Source organism: Capra hircus, chromosome 11 (assembly GCF_001704415.2).
Source record: "Capra hircus breed San Clemente chromosome 11, ASM170441v1, whole genome shotgun sequence".
Classification (NCBI taxonomy): Eukaryota; Metazoa; Chordata; class Mammalia; order Artiodactyla; family Bovidae; genus Capra; species Capra hircus.
In genome coordinates this window covers 28,864,538-28,880,480 of record NC_030818.1, presented here as the reverse complement: position 1 = coordinate 28,880,480, position 15,943 = coordinate 28,864,538, and positions in this window count along the sequence as shown.

The window sequence follows — 15,943 nt, the reverse complement described above, 5'->3', positions numbered from 1 at the left end:
AGCAGGCAGGCCCTGGCTGGGGGCCAAGCCTAAAGGCCTCTCTCTCCTGGAGAAGGCCTGGCTGGCAATCGCGGAGGCCATCTGTGAAGGGCTGTCTGGTCTCCAATTCCTCGATCCTGGAGAGGGGTGAGAGGGGATGTTACGATGGAAGTGTCTGCTGAGTTCTGAAGATGACAGCCATCGGTTCCCAGAGTCACCGCAGCAAAATGCAAATTAAAAAGAGATATTTTATAAACTTTGCAAATCTTACAGTTCTTCTTGTGGTTGAGAGTCAGGCTCTTGGAGGTGAACGAGGAGAATTTGGCGAAAAGAATTTGTTGACTGAAGGTTATGCTCCTCCCCTTTCAAGGAAGAGGAGTGGAAGGTTCCTGCCTCTCATATCAACCAATAGGAGGGCTTTGTCAGAGCTTCTTGGGGAGGTGAGGAGGGGATCCCCACATGCTGGGGAAGGGGGACTGATGCCTGACTGCCCCTTGAAACCTGAAGGGCTAGGGCTGCACAGTGAACGAGCTGAAGGAGAGGGGCTGAGTTGAGGTTAACCTAAAGCGGCTGAGTCTTCTGGGAGAAAGAACGTGTGGATGTATCCCATGGGACACGGGATTTCTTTCTTCTTTCTTTATTATTTATTTCTTCTTTTGTGTGTGTGTGTGACCATATTCAGAAACAGGGTCTTTAGAGATATATCAACTTAAGACAAAGTCATGATGGAGTAGGGCAGGCCCTAAATTTGGGAGACACAGAGACACAAGGACACAGGGGTCAAGGGAGAGGGCCACAGCTGATGAAGACAGAGATCGGAGGGTTGCTGTTACAAGCCAAGGAGTTCTGGTGACTGACAGAAACTGGGAAGAAACAAGGAAGAATTTTTGCCCAGAGGAAGGGAGCTGCTGTTACCTGATTTCAGAATTCTAACCTCCAGTACTGTGAGATAATAAGTTCTTATTGTTTCAAGCTACCTGGTTTGCAGTAATTTGCTATGCAGCCCAAGGAAAATAATACAGGGTTCACGTGGGCTTCTATGAGGCTCTGTCTAATAAGGCTGCCCAGAGAACTAACGCTGACATCAGCAGAACGGGGGAGGCCCATCGGCCCCTTTCCTCTCCTCCTTGTTTGTCTCCCCGCCCATCTCCAGTGAAGTCTGAAATAATAACCAAAGAGAGAAGAAGTAAAGGAGAAAGAGGAAGCCAGTTCCCTGTTAAGATGGGTGGCAGATAGCCAGGGGAGTTCAGTTCAGTTCAGTTGCTCAGTCGTGTCCGACTCTGCAACCCCATGAATCGCAGCACGCCAGGCCTCCCTGTCCATCACCATCTAGCCAGGGGAAGGGAACTGTAATTCAGAATTAAATTCATGGGCTATTTCATGGGACCGGACGTTCTAAGTATCTTATTCATAATTAAAACTGCATTTTGTGAGTCTTCACTATCTAAAAATGAACAGAAGGGTCACAAGACAGAACTTCTCCCATCAAATAACAGCAAAAATAAAGGCGCCTTGTAATTTCAGCTCTGAGTCACGCCTGCTCAGTGTAACAGATCCATTGAAAGCAGGAGAGGAAAGGAAGGGTGGCTCCCAGGATTCCACGGCAGGCAAGGGTCATCTCACCTAATCCTCAGGGGAACCAGGAAGCAGACCCTGGATCCTCATTCCATGGATAGGGAACTGAGGTTCAGAGAGGTCAAGTGACTTGCCCAAGATCACAAAGTAGGTGGCAAAGGGAAGACGTGGACCCAGGTCCGCCCGACTCCACAGCTTGGGCCCTGCCTCTGCTGCACCTTTCCTCATGAGGTTCTGAGAGGTGTCCCCTAAGTGCCACGCCTCCTCCACAGAGCCCAGCGCGGACCCTCCGCTGCTGCTCAGGACGCTGCTTCTCACTTGCTGAGCTTAGCTGAATTGCAGAAAGTGAAGGCCACGAGCGACTCGCACACTCATTTCTCGTCCCTTCCAGTGGCAGTCTTTCTGTTTGGTCTCAGTTCCTGTCGTTTCTAAAACGAAGCAGCAAATGGTGGAGAAAAGGGGCTTACCACGTCGAGGGGAATCAGAGCCTGGCTGCGGGTCAAGGCGGCCAGGAGATGTTGGAATGTTCTTGTTCTCCAAATTCAAATGGTCACATCTGCCAACAGGCTGCTCTCTGTTGGAGCCGACTGTGGAGCCGACTCTGAGGAAGGCTGGTGGGGGGCGGGGAGGGCGGGAGAGAAGGAAAGGGGCTTGGTCAGGGGATCGACCAGGACCCAGAGTGATGGCTAGTGCCCCCCATTCAGGGGCAGGCCACAGGGAAATGCAGCCCTCATATCCCAGTCTTTAGGGAACAGATTCGTATTTTCAAAACAAACGCTATGGCAGAAGTGACTGAACTTCACAGGGTTGCTATGAAGGATAAGTGAACTGGTGCCTGTAAGGCCCTGACTGTGAGTTGCTGATGGTCTGTGGTCAATCGGTGTCAGTGATTATCATTAACTATGGTAGAGGATTGTTGCTGGGATCATATTCGCTTATGAATGGGCGGATCCAAAGGACTCTGGAGGCTCTCCTGCCACCGGGCCTCTGACCCCTTGCCTGACTCTGGAATTTAAGCCTGGCATTTAGGGGGGTTCAGCAACTAGGAGAAGCCTTTCTGGATCCTCTCAGTCTTGGTGACCCTCCTTTGTGTATCCCCTCAGGCCTTGCATTGTAGCTGTCTGGTTACTGACCATTTTTCCTGTTGGAGAGCTGGTGTGCTTTTTCTCTGTGGCTTCGTTCAGCTGGGTGCAGTTCTCTGGGGTCACGGAACATAGGGCTCAGCAAACTGTTCTTAAAAGGCCAGATAATAAATACTTTCAGCTTTGCAATGCCATATGGTCTCTGTTGCAATGATCTAACTCAGCCATTGTGGTGTGGAGGCAGCCATAGACCAGACATAAATCAGACGAATGTTGTGGGTCCAATAAAGCTTTATTTACAAAAACAGGCCACTGGCCAGAGGGCCATGGTTGCCAACCCTGGACCTAGTGTTTCTCATGGACAAAGTCGCACATGAGCAAAAGTGAAACTTGCATTATGCTCACATTGTTTCCTCATATCCCAGTCTTTAGGGAACAAATTCATATTTTCAAAACAAACGTTGTGGCAGAAGGGACTGAACTTTATAGGGTTGCTATGAAGGATAAATGAACTAGTGCCTATAAGGCCCTGATTGAGTTGCTGATGGTTGGTGGTCAATCGGTGTCAGTGATTATCATTAACTATGGTAGAGGATTGTTGCTGGGATTATATTTGCTGATAGATGTAGTGTCCTTAGACAGTGCTTGGAATGCAGTTTAAAAAAAAGCTACCATTTTAATCAAATCTAATACATACTCTTTTATTGTGGTAAAATACACAGGGGGCTTCCCTTGTGGCTCAGCAGTGAAGAATCCGCCTGCCAATGCAGGAGATTCGGGTTCCATACCTAGGTCTGGAAGATCCCTGGAAAAGGAAATGGCAACCCACTCCAGTATTCTTGCCTGGGAAATTCCATGGATGGAGGAGTCTGGTGGGTTACAGTCCATAGGGTCACAAAAGAGTCAGACAGGACTTAGCAGCTAAAAAAACAACAAAAATACACATAACATAAAACTTACCACATTAGTCATTTAAAAATGTACCAATCCAATGGCATTTGGTCCATTCACTGTGTGCGGCCTTCATATGATTTATTTCTAGAACATCATCATCCCAAAGGAAACCCCATATGTATTAAGCAGTCATTCCCCATTCCTCACTCCTCTAGCCCCTGGAAGATGTACATTTCCCCCCTGCATCTCTGAGATGGAGCTGTACTTATAACCAAAAGCATCTTATGGAGAGTACCCTGGTTGGTTAGTGGTTAGGATTCTGGGCTTTCACTGGGTTCAATCCCTGGTTGGGGAACGGAGATCCTTCAAGTGGTATGAAATGGCCAAAAAAAGAGCATCTTATAATCACTTTCTCAGGTGGCAGTCCCACATTGTTGTCACTTCTTGCATGAGCATAAATTTGGCTAGCACTCTTCAGTAGAGTTATGTGCATTCTTAAAATTTTATTTCTTGAATTTAACTGCCATTCAAACTGCCTTCAAGAATGAAGCTTTAGCAAAGGAACAAAAAGTTGTTAAGTATGAAGAAAGACGCGAAACAGAGTGGCAGGACATAAATTTGATATTAGTGAAACATATATTCATCACCAGAGGAATCACCATTCTGTGCTTCTTCCAAAGCCAACAACCAAGTGCTTTATGAGACAGGAAAGGCAGATACAGATAAATAGATCTGTGTTATATTTTGTTAATGACATATGTCTGAAAAGATGGCCTGTCACATTTGAAGCAAGGCAACTTATGGCTGGGGATGTTATGAAATCCTTCACGTAGCTAATAAAAATTTCAAAGTCATGAGAGGTTGGTGTGATTGGTTCATATGTCATGTGGAACAATTATTAAGGTGACCTGTCTCAGTCTGATGATGGTACAGTGTGTCTTACAAATGGTGACATCTTAAAATGGTCACACAGTATTATCACCATCACATTGCTTTGTTATTTTCATTTACTTGTATGTTTCCACCATTAGACTGTCATTACGTTGAAGAAAAGTAGTTTGTCTTGCTCACTACTGAAGCCTCAATGCTTGCCCAGTGTCTGGTATGCAGTAAGAACCAACAGATGATGTAGGGTGAACAAAACTCATTTGAGAGATTAAACTAATTAATTAGTATTAACACCCAGCTTTAAGGTTGTTGTCAAAACTAAATGGAAAAACAGCTTTAAAAAATCCTGCCTTGGGAATCCCCTGGTGGTCCAGTGGTTAAGACTCCATGTTCCCAATGCAGGGAGCATCAGTTCAATCCCTGTTCTGGGAACTAATATTCTTCATGCTCCACAGCACGGCCAAACTAAATAAATAAAGAGATGTTAACTTATTAAAAAATCCTGTCTTGTCCTGTGCTCAATAAGAACTTACTTGTTGGTGGTAGTTTTGTACCAAGTAGGATTGTGTTTGGCTAAATAGTAGAACACCCAAAATGCTTTCAAATGGTGGTACTGGAGGACTCTTGAGAGTACCTTGGGCAGCAAGGAGATCAAACCAGTCAATCCTAAAGGAAATCAACCCTGAATATTCATTGGAAAGGCTGATGCTGAAGCTGAAGCTCCAATACTTTGGCAACCTGTTGTGAAGAGCTGACTCATTGGAAAGACCCTGTTGCTGGGAAAGATTGGGGGCAGGAGGAGAAGGGGGTGACAGAGGATGAAATGGTTGGATGGCATCACCAACTCAATGGACTTGAGTCTGAGCAAACTCTGGGAGATAGTGAAGGACAGGGAAGCCTGGTGGGCTGCAGTCCACAGGGTTGCAAAGAGTTGGACACGACTTAGTGACTGAAAAACATCAACAAACAAGATGGAAGTTAATTAACCCTGCAGATAAACAAAATGTGGAAGTAAACAGCCCAGGGATTGTAGTAAAGCTCCATGATCATCAGCGTCTTAGGTTCTTTCAGTCATGTTGCTTTGCCATCCTCAAATATGGCATCCACCTTATGGCCCAAAACAGCTGCTTGAACTCCAGCCATTGTGTTCACATTCCAGCTGGCAGGACATAGGAAAGGAAGTAAGAAAGAGAATCTCTCCTTTTATGAATATTTCTCAAAAGTTGTAAATGACACTCTGCTTATAAACTGGCTAGAATCTGACTGCATCTAATCACATGGAAAGTGGGAAATATAGGTTTCCATCAAGGCAGCAATGTGCCCTGCTAAAACTCAGGGGTTCCATTACTGAAGAAGGGGAAAATGAATGTTGAAGGACAAGTAGCAGGCTTTCCACACTTATCAAACTCCATGGTGCTGATTACAAATGCAACATGGGGCTCCAAAAAGTCTTGTTCCATGATGGCAATGGAAAATTTTCAGGTGAAGCTGGGCAGGAGCTGAGCTGTGAGAGGTATGATTTAAATGACCAGAAAGCATGGGTAAGAGCATTTCCAGCAAGTAAATGACCAAACAAAGGCCCAATGGCAAGTGTCCCTGTGGATTAACAGAGACACCATAATACATGTCCCTATGGGTTAACAGAGTTGTCTTGGCCAAAAGTGACTTTTGGCCAAAAGTAACTTTTGTGTCAGGAGGCTAGCTAGTTGAGTCCCAGCTCTAGGAGCAAGGGGTTGACCCTGAGTTGACTGTGTAACCAGCGTGGGGTCACTCAACTCCCTTGTTGTGAGGAATAAGTGAAACGCAGCAGGAGGAAGCCCTCTGTAAACTGTAGTTTCCTGTACACTTTAATGTTCATAAAACAGCTGCTGTCATCATGACGTGCGGCCAGTTGGATGGGGAACGGGAGGGGTTTGCACTCCACCCTCCAGGCAGCTGCCCATGTGTGATGCCCTTGTGTAGGTGGGGGATGTGGGTGGTGAGGGGGAAATGTGGGCAGGCAGGAGGACAGGAGCCTCTGGGAGGGCACAGACAAGGCACACAGATGCTCCTAGAATGCAAGAGAGTGATGGAGAATGGCAGGGGTGGGGTGGCCCTGCACTGCCCTAGGGCCTGTTCCCTTTTCTCTCCCCCACACAAGGAGCAGAGTGGGTCAATATCCCGTGCTGACCCAGGGGCCTGTCATGGGCCTCCCATGCCCACTGCAGTCAACCCAGTGAGATTTCCCGGCTCCTGGGTTGGAGGCCAGCCCTCAGGCAGGCCCAGCCTGGTTCAGGGGTCTTGTCACATCCCTAAGGGAGCACCTGTGGCAGAAAGCAGAGGCCACAAAGCTGAGGCGAGGGTTGAGAGTGACGGGGAGAGGGTGGCCTTGGCTCTGGTACGGCGCTTGCTTTCCCATAGAGGGCTTGACAGGACAGAGCAGTGTCTTAGCTCTGGCTGCCATAGCAAAGTACCAGGGACTAGGGCAACAGACATTTACTCCTCAGGGTTCTGGAGCCTGTGAAGTCCAGGAGCCAGATGCTGGCTGGTTCCATTCCTGGGGACGGCTCTCTTCCTGGCTTGCAGATGGCCACTTTCTCACTGTGTCCTCACATAGCAGAGAGAAAGAGCTCTGGCCTCTCTTCCTCTTTTTGTAAGGGCATAATCCCATCCCCTTCTTGTAAGGGCCCGCCCATATGACTCCATCGAAAGCTACTAACCTCCCCAAAGCCCCACCTCCAAATACTGGGGCCCTGGGGGTTAGGGCTTCCACATGTGGATTTCGAGGGAGCGCAAACATTCAGTCCATAGTGAACACCCAACTCCACTTGGAACTTGGAAGCGTGTCCTGGCCCCTGTGGGTTCCTCTTCTGTCCCCGTGCTTGGCTATGCCTCAGGGCATGCGTTATGGCTGACGAGTCAGTGCTCTGTAGAAGAGTCAGGTGGGAGATACAATGGAGCTGGCATCGCTGGCTGGTGCACAAGCAGGGTCCCCCAGCAGAGACTGTCTAGGAGGAAGGGAAAACTGCGGCAGGGGGGTGGCCAGGCCCTGGAGCCGAATCCAAAGGCCACCAGGGCTCCATCGCCCTGAAGGAAACCAACTGGTGCCTTTCCTTCCCTTTTTCTTTTTTATTGTCGTGAGATTGCTGCAAGGTGGGTGACAGAGCCCACGCAGAGGGGAGCAGCAAATGCGGCGGGGAGGGCCATGGAGGGTCGGAGAGATGGCCAGAGGGTGACAGGATGGGGCAGAGTGACACAGCGCGAGAGACAGTAGGGAATGTTGCGAAGCCATCAGGAGAGATGGGGACAGGCGGGGGCACAGGAAACAGGGGCAGGACATGGGGACGAAGTGACAGAGATCCAGAGAGACCAGGGCCGTGCGGTCAGTTAGCTGCAGCAAGCGCCCAAGGCAGCTGGGCTGGGGCAGGAAAGAAGGCCTGAAGGGGGAAGGGGCCTGGCAGGGAGGGCTGGGTGGTGGACAGACGGGTCCTCCTCCGTGCCCCTCACCCCGTCCAGCACTGTGCAGCTCATCGGGCATCAGGGTCCCTCCCTCCCTGGTGGGACAGTCCCACCAGGCTGTCCTCTCTGCTCTGGTCCAAGCCCTCTCCTCCAAATAAGGAGATCAGGCTTAAAGGGGGAGGTTTGAGGACCCTGCAGCCCTAGGGGGGCTGGTCTGATGGAGACAGTGTGGCCAGGCCTAGAGGCTGGGGGTGGGGATGTGGCCTGGGAAACCCCCTTAGCCCCAGGGCCCACGGGACAACCACGGGGCATCACCCGCGCTTTACTCCTTTCCCAGTCACTGTGTTGCCCTTGGGAGCCAGAAGAAATCAGGGGCTGGAAGGGGAGGTGAAGAGGAAAAAGTCACACATTCGCATCATTGGCTATGAGTTGTCGTCCCTTCCGGAGAGCGTGGTCTTCCTGGACCAGATGGCCGTGAGTCATGCCCATTCCCAGAGCAGCTCCATGGCCAGACCCTTCCCTGACAGCACATCCCAGCAGACCAGGACTCGGTCTGACCAGGGTCAGGGGGTGAGGAGGGAGCTTTCCTAGAACCACACTTCTAGTAACTTCTCCCAGAAACCACTGGGGAGCCCCAGACTATAGAAGTTTCATTCAGATCCCAAGACCAGGCTTGGCCAGAAGTGACATGCAGGGCAGGGAGCGGCCTGTGTGTGTGTGGGGGGGGGGGGGCAGGGGAGAGCCGTCAGTCAGGGAATGACAGAGACCAGGCGGGGAAACCAACCCCGGGAGTCAGAGGGTGTGGAGGGAAGGAAAGTGACCGGTCATGCGCAAGCACCAGGGGCAGGAGGAGGGCAGGGCCCACCTGCCCCACTCTGCCCTGGGCTCCCCCAGCATAATGTCCAGAGTGCAGAGCGCAGAGCAAGGGCCTTGGTACTGGCTCTGAGTTGTCATTATAGATAATGTAGAAACTGCTGGCAGTGCCTCAGAAAAGAGCCCTTAAGAAAGGTGAAGATAACGGTGTTATTTTCCATAACTGAAAATGGCAATGAGAGGGAAAGAAAGTGAAGTCGCTCAGTCGTGTCCGACCCTTTGCAACCCCATGGACTGTAGCCTACGAGGTTCCTCCATCCATGGAATTTTCCAGGCAAGAGTACTGGAGTGGGTTGCCATTTCCTTCCCCAATGAGACGGGCCTAACTGCATTTGAGATTGGACAGTCAGCCCTCTCAGTGCACAGAGAGGGTCAGCAACTTGCCCAAGGCCACATAGCCAGACATCTTTAGACACCCCGATCACTAATCTTCCAGCTCCTCACAGCGTCCCGTGTCTAACTTGCCTGCGTCTTTTAGGTCTTTTATCTCTGTGGAGCACACAACAACCCTGAGATATAGGTAGGATTATTCCCAGTTTACCATGAGGGAAACTGAGGCCCAGTGGGTAACTTGCCCAGGGTCCCAAGGCTCATTCAGGGACCAGAACTAAGAGCACCTTGGACTCTTGGCCCAGGGCTCTTTCCCCCTCTGCTGTGAGAAGACAGTTTATATTCCAAGGCGGTATCGGGGGGCAGCCTGTGTCCCACTGACCACTCATCTTCCCTTCCAAGCTTCTACCTCAAGCAAGCCCTTCCTATGTTGGTAGAGAAAGCAAGCCCACGCTCCACATCCCAGGCTAAGTCATTTCTTTGATGGAGCCTTGTTTCCTGGGGCTACTCTTTTTAATCCACCCATCTTCCTTACCCTCTGTCCTGCCCACCCCAGTTCCTCGGTGTGGGTGGGTGTGTCAGCCACTAATCCAGGCAGGAGGCTTGGGGGCAGCCGTAGCACAGTGACACACCCTCTGATGTGGGACGAGGATATTTTAAATCTGAGTTATCCTTCAGAGTCAGGAACATGTGGTTTCCAGAACCAGGAGGACACTGGTTTCCCAAAGAGGGGAGGGGAAGCAAGGAAAAAGTGTTGAAAGGGTGGGGGAGATGGGTGGGGTGGGGACAAGACCTACTGAGGGCTGGCCTGGGAAGAGCGCTGCCTGCAGACGAGAGGGTCAGCCCTCCTTGATCCTGGAAGCCTCTCCTTCTTGTCCTCTGGGGACCCTTGCTCCCAGCACACTTCCTGCAGCCTCAGCAACATGTTTCTATTTTTTCCCCATCTCCCTGGTGTAGCTCATTCCACCGCACCAGCGTGAGCCTGTGTGCCAAACGCCTCCCCTCGCTCTGGGGAAGAGAGTGTGTGAGGGAGGGAGGAGGCCACATTTGCCTCGGCCCCTGTGCCCCTGGGCAGCGGGGAGGCTGGGGGAGAGGACGGCAGAACCCCGAACTCATCAACCAACTGTGAACATACCAGTCTGGGTTTGGTCCAGCGTGCGTGCCAGCCATTCCCTGCACGTGGCCAGCTGGGCCAGGTCCCTGGCACAGGGAGCAACCCCCGCACCCTGCCCGGAGAAGCAGGGTGCCCAGAGGAGGGGCCACAGGGTGGCTCGTGAGCAGCCAGAGAGTGACAGCGTGGCTGGCCACCCTCTCCTGTGACACAGGCTCTAGTTTTCATGGAAAAGACAGAGGGAGATGCCTTCTGTTCTGAGGTATGGGAAGATGAAGAGGGCTCTGCCTTTGGGGGGTTCCAGACCAGGCTGGAGACTGAAGGAAAGTCAGTGGCTTTGAGGGAAAGATTTCCGTGCCAACGACCCTCTTCCCAGGAAGATGTCTGATTGCCCAGCTAGCCACCATTCCGTATAGAGTTACCTAGTGGGTGAACCATGTGAGGAAAGGCCAGACACCCTCCCGCCTCCAGCGTTTCTGCTTGCCTCTGGCTGGGGCTCCAACACCTAGTCTTATCCACTGCAGCAGGTCAGGGAGATAGTTTTGCTGAGCACATGGCGTGAACCATAACACCTTTACGCAGAAAGAACTATCTGGGGGTCACTTTCTTCCAGGGGAGAAATACGCTCTGGGAGAGGCAGGTCCCAACAATCCTGGGGATAAAGGTCAGCGAGAAAGCACAGAAGTAAGCTGTGATGACAGTCCAAAGTGACGCATCTGTTGCTGGACAGGATGTTCGTTCCGGCGCTTGTGAGGGCCTCCCTCAGTGCTGGGGTCAGGGAAGTCCTTTGGCGAACAAGGACACCTAAGGTGATGCCTGCGGAAAGGTGGTTAAGTGAGGTGGAGGCTATTGGGAAGAGCCTTCCAGGTTGTGGGGACAGCAGGGGCCAAGTCTTTGAGGCAAGAGTAATGATGGTGCTTTCTAGAGAAGACTCCTCAAGCAGGTGGTAAAGAGGGAGGGGGCCACAGAGATAAGCAGAAGCCACTCACAAAAGGCCTGCATGTTTTGTATTTTTATACCTGTCTTCAGTCAGAATTTTCCTCAGCCTCCAACTCCAGCAGGAAACCCAGTGGGAAATAGTCACTTCCTGCCCTTAGATAGGAGAAAACAAAACCCCAGCAATTTCTGCTTCACCCTCAATGTCAAAGTTGACTCCTGGGTTGGGGTATACAGGATACATGACTTTCTCTTTTACAAACAGTGCTTATTGCTTTTCCATTTATAAAGGTATGTGTATTCAACACAGAAAACTAAAAAGAAGAAAATGAAGTCATGTAGAATCCCCTCATCTAGAGCTTATTGACATCAACCTTTTGCATTTTTCCTTCTGTCTTCTTTTTTGTTGTTACATAGTTGAGTTAAAACTATATATACAATTTTATTACCTGTCTTGTTCCCTTAGCATAAGTATGTTCCCATGTTGTTAAAAAAGGCTTCATTTCTAACCTCCCTGGTAATTTTGTGTGTGAATGACTTCCTTACTTTACTGTATGTTTAAGCTTTTTATTTTGTAATTTTCTTGCTTCTAATTGTGGCCTTTTCTTTCATGCCTAAAGAAATTCCTTCAGCATGTGTTGTAAAGCTGGTTTGGTGGTACTGAATTCTTTCAGCTTCTGCTTGTCTGTAAAGCTTATGATTTCTCCATGAAATCGGAACAAGAGACTTGATGGGTAGAGCAGTCTTGGTCTTAGGTTTTTTCCCCTTTTCGTCACTTTAAATATATCATGCCACTCCCTTCTGGCCTGCAGAGTTTCTGCTGAAAAAAATCAGCTAATGACGTTATGGAGATTCCCTTGTATGTTATTTGTATGCTTTTCCCTTGCTGCTTTTGATATTCTCTCTTTATCTTTAGTTTCTGTCATTTTGATCACAGTGTGTATTGATATGTTTTTCTTTAGCTTTATTCTGTATGGGACTCTCTGCACTTCCTGTTTCCTTTCCCAGGTTAGGAAAGTTTTCAACCATTAGGTCTTCAAATATGTTCTTATGCTCTTTCTGTCTCCTCTCCTCCTTCTGGGACCCCTATAAGGTGAACATTAGTGTGCTTGATGTTGTCCCAAAAGTCTCCTGAACTGTCCTCATTTCTTTTCATTCTTTTTTCTGTTCAGTGGCAGTGATTTCCATTATTCTGTCTTTCAGCTCACTGATCAATTCTTCTATATCATTTAATCTACCATTGATTCCTTCTAGAGGCGGCTGTGGGCTCAGGAAGTTTTATGTTTTTTGTTTTAGTATTGGATTTGGGCTTCCCTGGTGACTCAGACGGTAAAGAATCTGCCTGCAATACGGGAGACCTTGGTTTGATCTCTGGGTCAGGAAGATTCCCTGGAAAAGGGAATGGTTACCCATTCCAGTATTCTTGCCTGGAGAATTCCATGGGACAGAGGAGTCCAGTGGGCTACAGTCCATGGTGCTGCAGAGAGTCAGACATGACTGAGAGACTAACACTTTTTTCACTATTATATCTGATTTATAGACCTCACGGGTCGCTCAGTGGTAAAGGACCCGCTTGCCAGTGCAGGAGACGCAGGAGACTGGGGTTCGATCCCTGGGTCGGGAAGATCCCCTGGAGGAGGAAACGGCAACCCACTCCAGTATTCTTGCCTGGAGAATTCTATGGACAGAGGAGCCTGGTGGGCTACAGTCCACGGGGTCACAGAGAGTTGGGCACGACAGAGCACGCACCCATATCTGATTTACAATATTGTGTTAGTTTCAGGTATACGGCAAAATGATTCAGTTATACATACACTTCTATCCATTCTTTTTCAGATTCTTCCCCAAACTCCTAATTTATCCCTCTTCCCCAAACCCTTTGGTAAGTTTGTTTTCTATGTCTATGAGTGTGTATTGTAAATAAGTTCTTTGTACCATTTTCAGGTTCTACAGACAAGTGATATCATATGATATTTGTCTGTCTCTGGCTGAATCACTTCACTTGGTGTAAGTCTTCAGGCAGCCTGTTGCTGACGGGTGCGGCTGTGTGCCCACCAGTTAGTTGTTTGGCCTAAGGCCCCCATCACTGGCACCTGCAGGCGGCTGGGCGGGGCAGGTCTGGCCATTTAAGGAGGAGAGGGAGGCGCCTCCGCAATGGCACCTGCCAGCATTGGCTTCACGCGGTAGAAGCAGCTTCCCCGGATGCACTGCTGCGGTCGCCACCTCTCCAGGAGACTCTCCAAGACCAGCAGGTAGGTCTGGCCCAAGCACCTATCAAATGACTGCTTTTGTCCTGGGACGTGTGGCATTTGGTGTGCATTTCCCCCAGACACCTGGGCTCCTGAAATCAAGCTCCGCCAGCCTTCAAAGCCTAATGCCCTGGGGGCTCGTCTTCCTCGTGCTGGGGAGCCCCATGGGCTCAGAACTCATTTCTGTGGGGAACCGTTGCAGAAGTGGGGAATGTCCTGTCCTGGGACTCGCAGGAGTCCTTAGGAGAGACCACCAAGTGAGGGTCCTTGGCTTCGTGCATGAAAGAAGTCAAGAGAGAGCCAGAGGCAAGCAAAAGCCAGTTTATTTAGAAGGATGCATGCTGCAGAGGCAGAATTCGGACTGGCTCAGAAAGCGAGAGTGGCCCCGGAGCGCGGGGGCCTTGTTTTTTAGGAACTGTGTAACTTCGTATGCTAAAAGAGTGGGAGGAATATTCTTGTTCTTTCAGGGAAAAGTGGAGATTTCCCAGGACTCGGGCCACTGCTCACTTTTTGACCTTTCATGGTTTCTCTCGGAACTCTTGTGGCATAAAGGGGAGTGATTTTAGTATTACAATAAAGGTATGATGAGCTAAAAGTCAGTGACCCAACTATTCTCGAAGCCACCTTGGTTTCAGCTGATTCCAGCCAGTCTTTATTGAATCCCAACAGTGGACCTCCTCTTCATTTATCTAGCACCTGTGTCCTGCTGCCTCCCCTCCTGTCTCATTCTCCCCACAGAGATTTTACTCCCATATTCTTATGGGAAGTGGAAGGGCAATGGGCCGCCATCTGTACCCATTTCAGGGCTGAGCAGGGCGGTTGACTCTGCCTGTTAGGGAGTAAAACTCTCTGGATGCCTAGCCTAGGGAGTCCCTGGGGCAGGACAGCTCCTTGTTTCAAGCTGGAGCGTGGTGTGGGCTGGAATCCTTGCAGAGCCATCATTTTGACATGAAACTGTTGTAACCTGGAAGACATCAACTTCGCCAGGAGGTTAAAGAGGCAGGGGGAAGAAGGGGAGTAGGAACATGACCATGACTGGGCCCAGGAGGGGCAGGAACCACATAAAGCTTAGGAACCACATAAAACAGGGAGGGCACTCTCAGTGTGGACCTGATGGTGTTAGGGTCTGACCCCTGGTTGTAGCCGTGTAACTATGATGTTTGTTCATAAATCTTTTTGATGTCCATCTCCATCTGGGCTGAATTACTGACATAGGTACAGGAGGTTTTGTTTATGACTGCCCACACACCATCCTGGTCAGCCAGCAAGGAATCCAAGGCCAACCTATTGTCTATAACCACATTGGCCAGTGAGTTTAAAGAAGGTGAAAGTCTATTTCGGGCATTTCCCGTGGTCAGGCTAGGCTCTCTGAAGTGTTGGTTAGATTTCCTAGGGTTACCTCACAATAGGTAAAGCCTCTCCACGGAGCTGCCAATCCCCTCTGCCAGTCCTGTTCCTGCCAGTATTAGTCCAATGACCCTCCTGGGCTGGTCCTGAGTATCACTATGTACTGTGACTGTGAATGGGACCAACTGCCCTAGTGTGCTGGCCCCCTTGTGCCATACATTATTAATAAAAGGATAAGCAGTTACACAGGGGCCAAATTTCCTCTGGGATGCCCTTGTCTTTGGGCCCTCCTTCTGGGGAGTGCCACATATGTAGGCATGTCCTGAAGGTGCAATGAGAGATCTGCGGACAGAAGACTTTAATGAGCAAGCAGCCATCCAGATCAGAAGGGGCAGGTCATGAACTCGATGAGGGGACAAGGGCCCAATAGTATATTGAAAAGAGTTAAGTCTGGGAGTATGCCACACCCTTTGGCTTGGATGAGATGGTGGGTACAAAAGGGCTTTACTCACCCCTTCCATAAAGTCCAACAATTTCTTGTCCAGTCCATCCCTGTCTTGTAGGCACCTTGGGCCTGGGCTTCACTGTGAGCACACAGAAAGGAGGCATTCATGAGAATGCAGCTTGGGTCTGGGTTCCAAAACACTGTGGTCATCTTACCATCCGGCAACCAGGCATTGTTCCAAAGAAGCTCACCACAGCCTAGAAAGCCGTAAGTGTAGTGACGTCAGAAGCATGACTGGTTTTCTGGACGACAGAAGTAGCCATGATTAATGGAAAAGTTATGCCATATTTTTAAAAAGAGTTAAATGTGGCAAGATTTCAGGCCTGATGGAAATATCACCCATTGAGCTCATATTGGTATATATGTGTGTGTGTGTGTGTGAGGGGGGAGGGTTGTTTCCATGTGTTTGAACTGGTAAAGCTCTTCTATAAACTTTTTTTGGGGGGTAGTACAATGTTATATTAGTTTCAGTGTACAGCAAAGTGATTCAGTTCTATGTATACATATATTCATTCTTTTTCTGATTCTTTACCCATCTAAGTTATTAAAGAATAATGAGTTCCCTATGCTATATAATAGGTCCTTGTTTTTTATCTGTTTTACATATAGTAATGAGTATATGCTATTATCAAGCTCCTAATTTATCCCTCCCCGCTCCTGACATTCCCCCTTTGGCACCCACAGATTTGTTTTTGAAATCTGTGACTCTGGTAAAGCTCTTGTGGTATGTACCTAT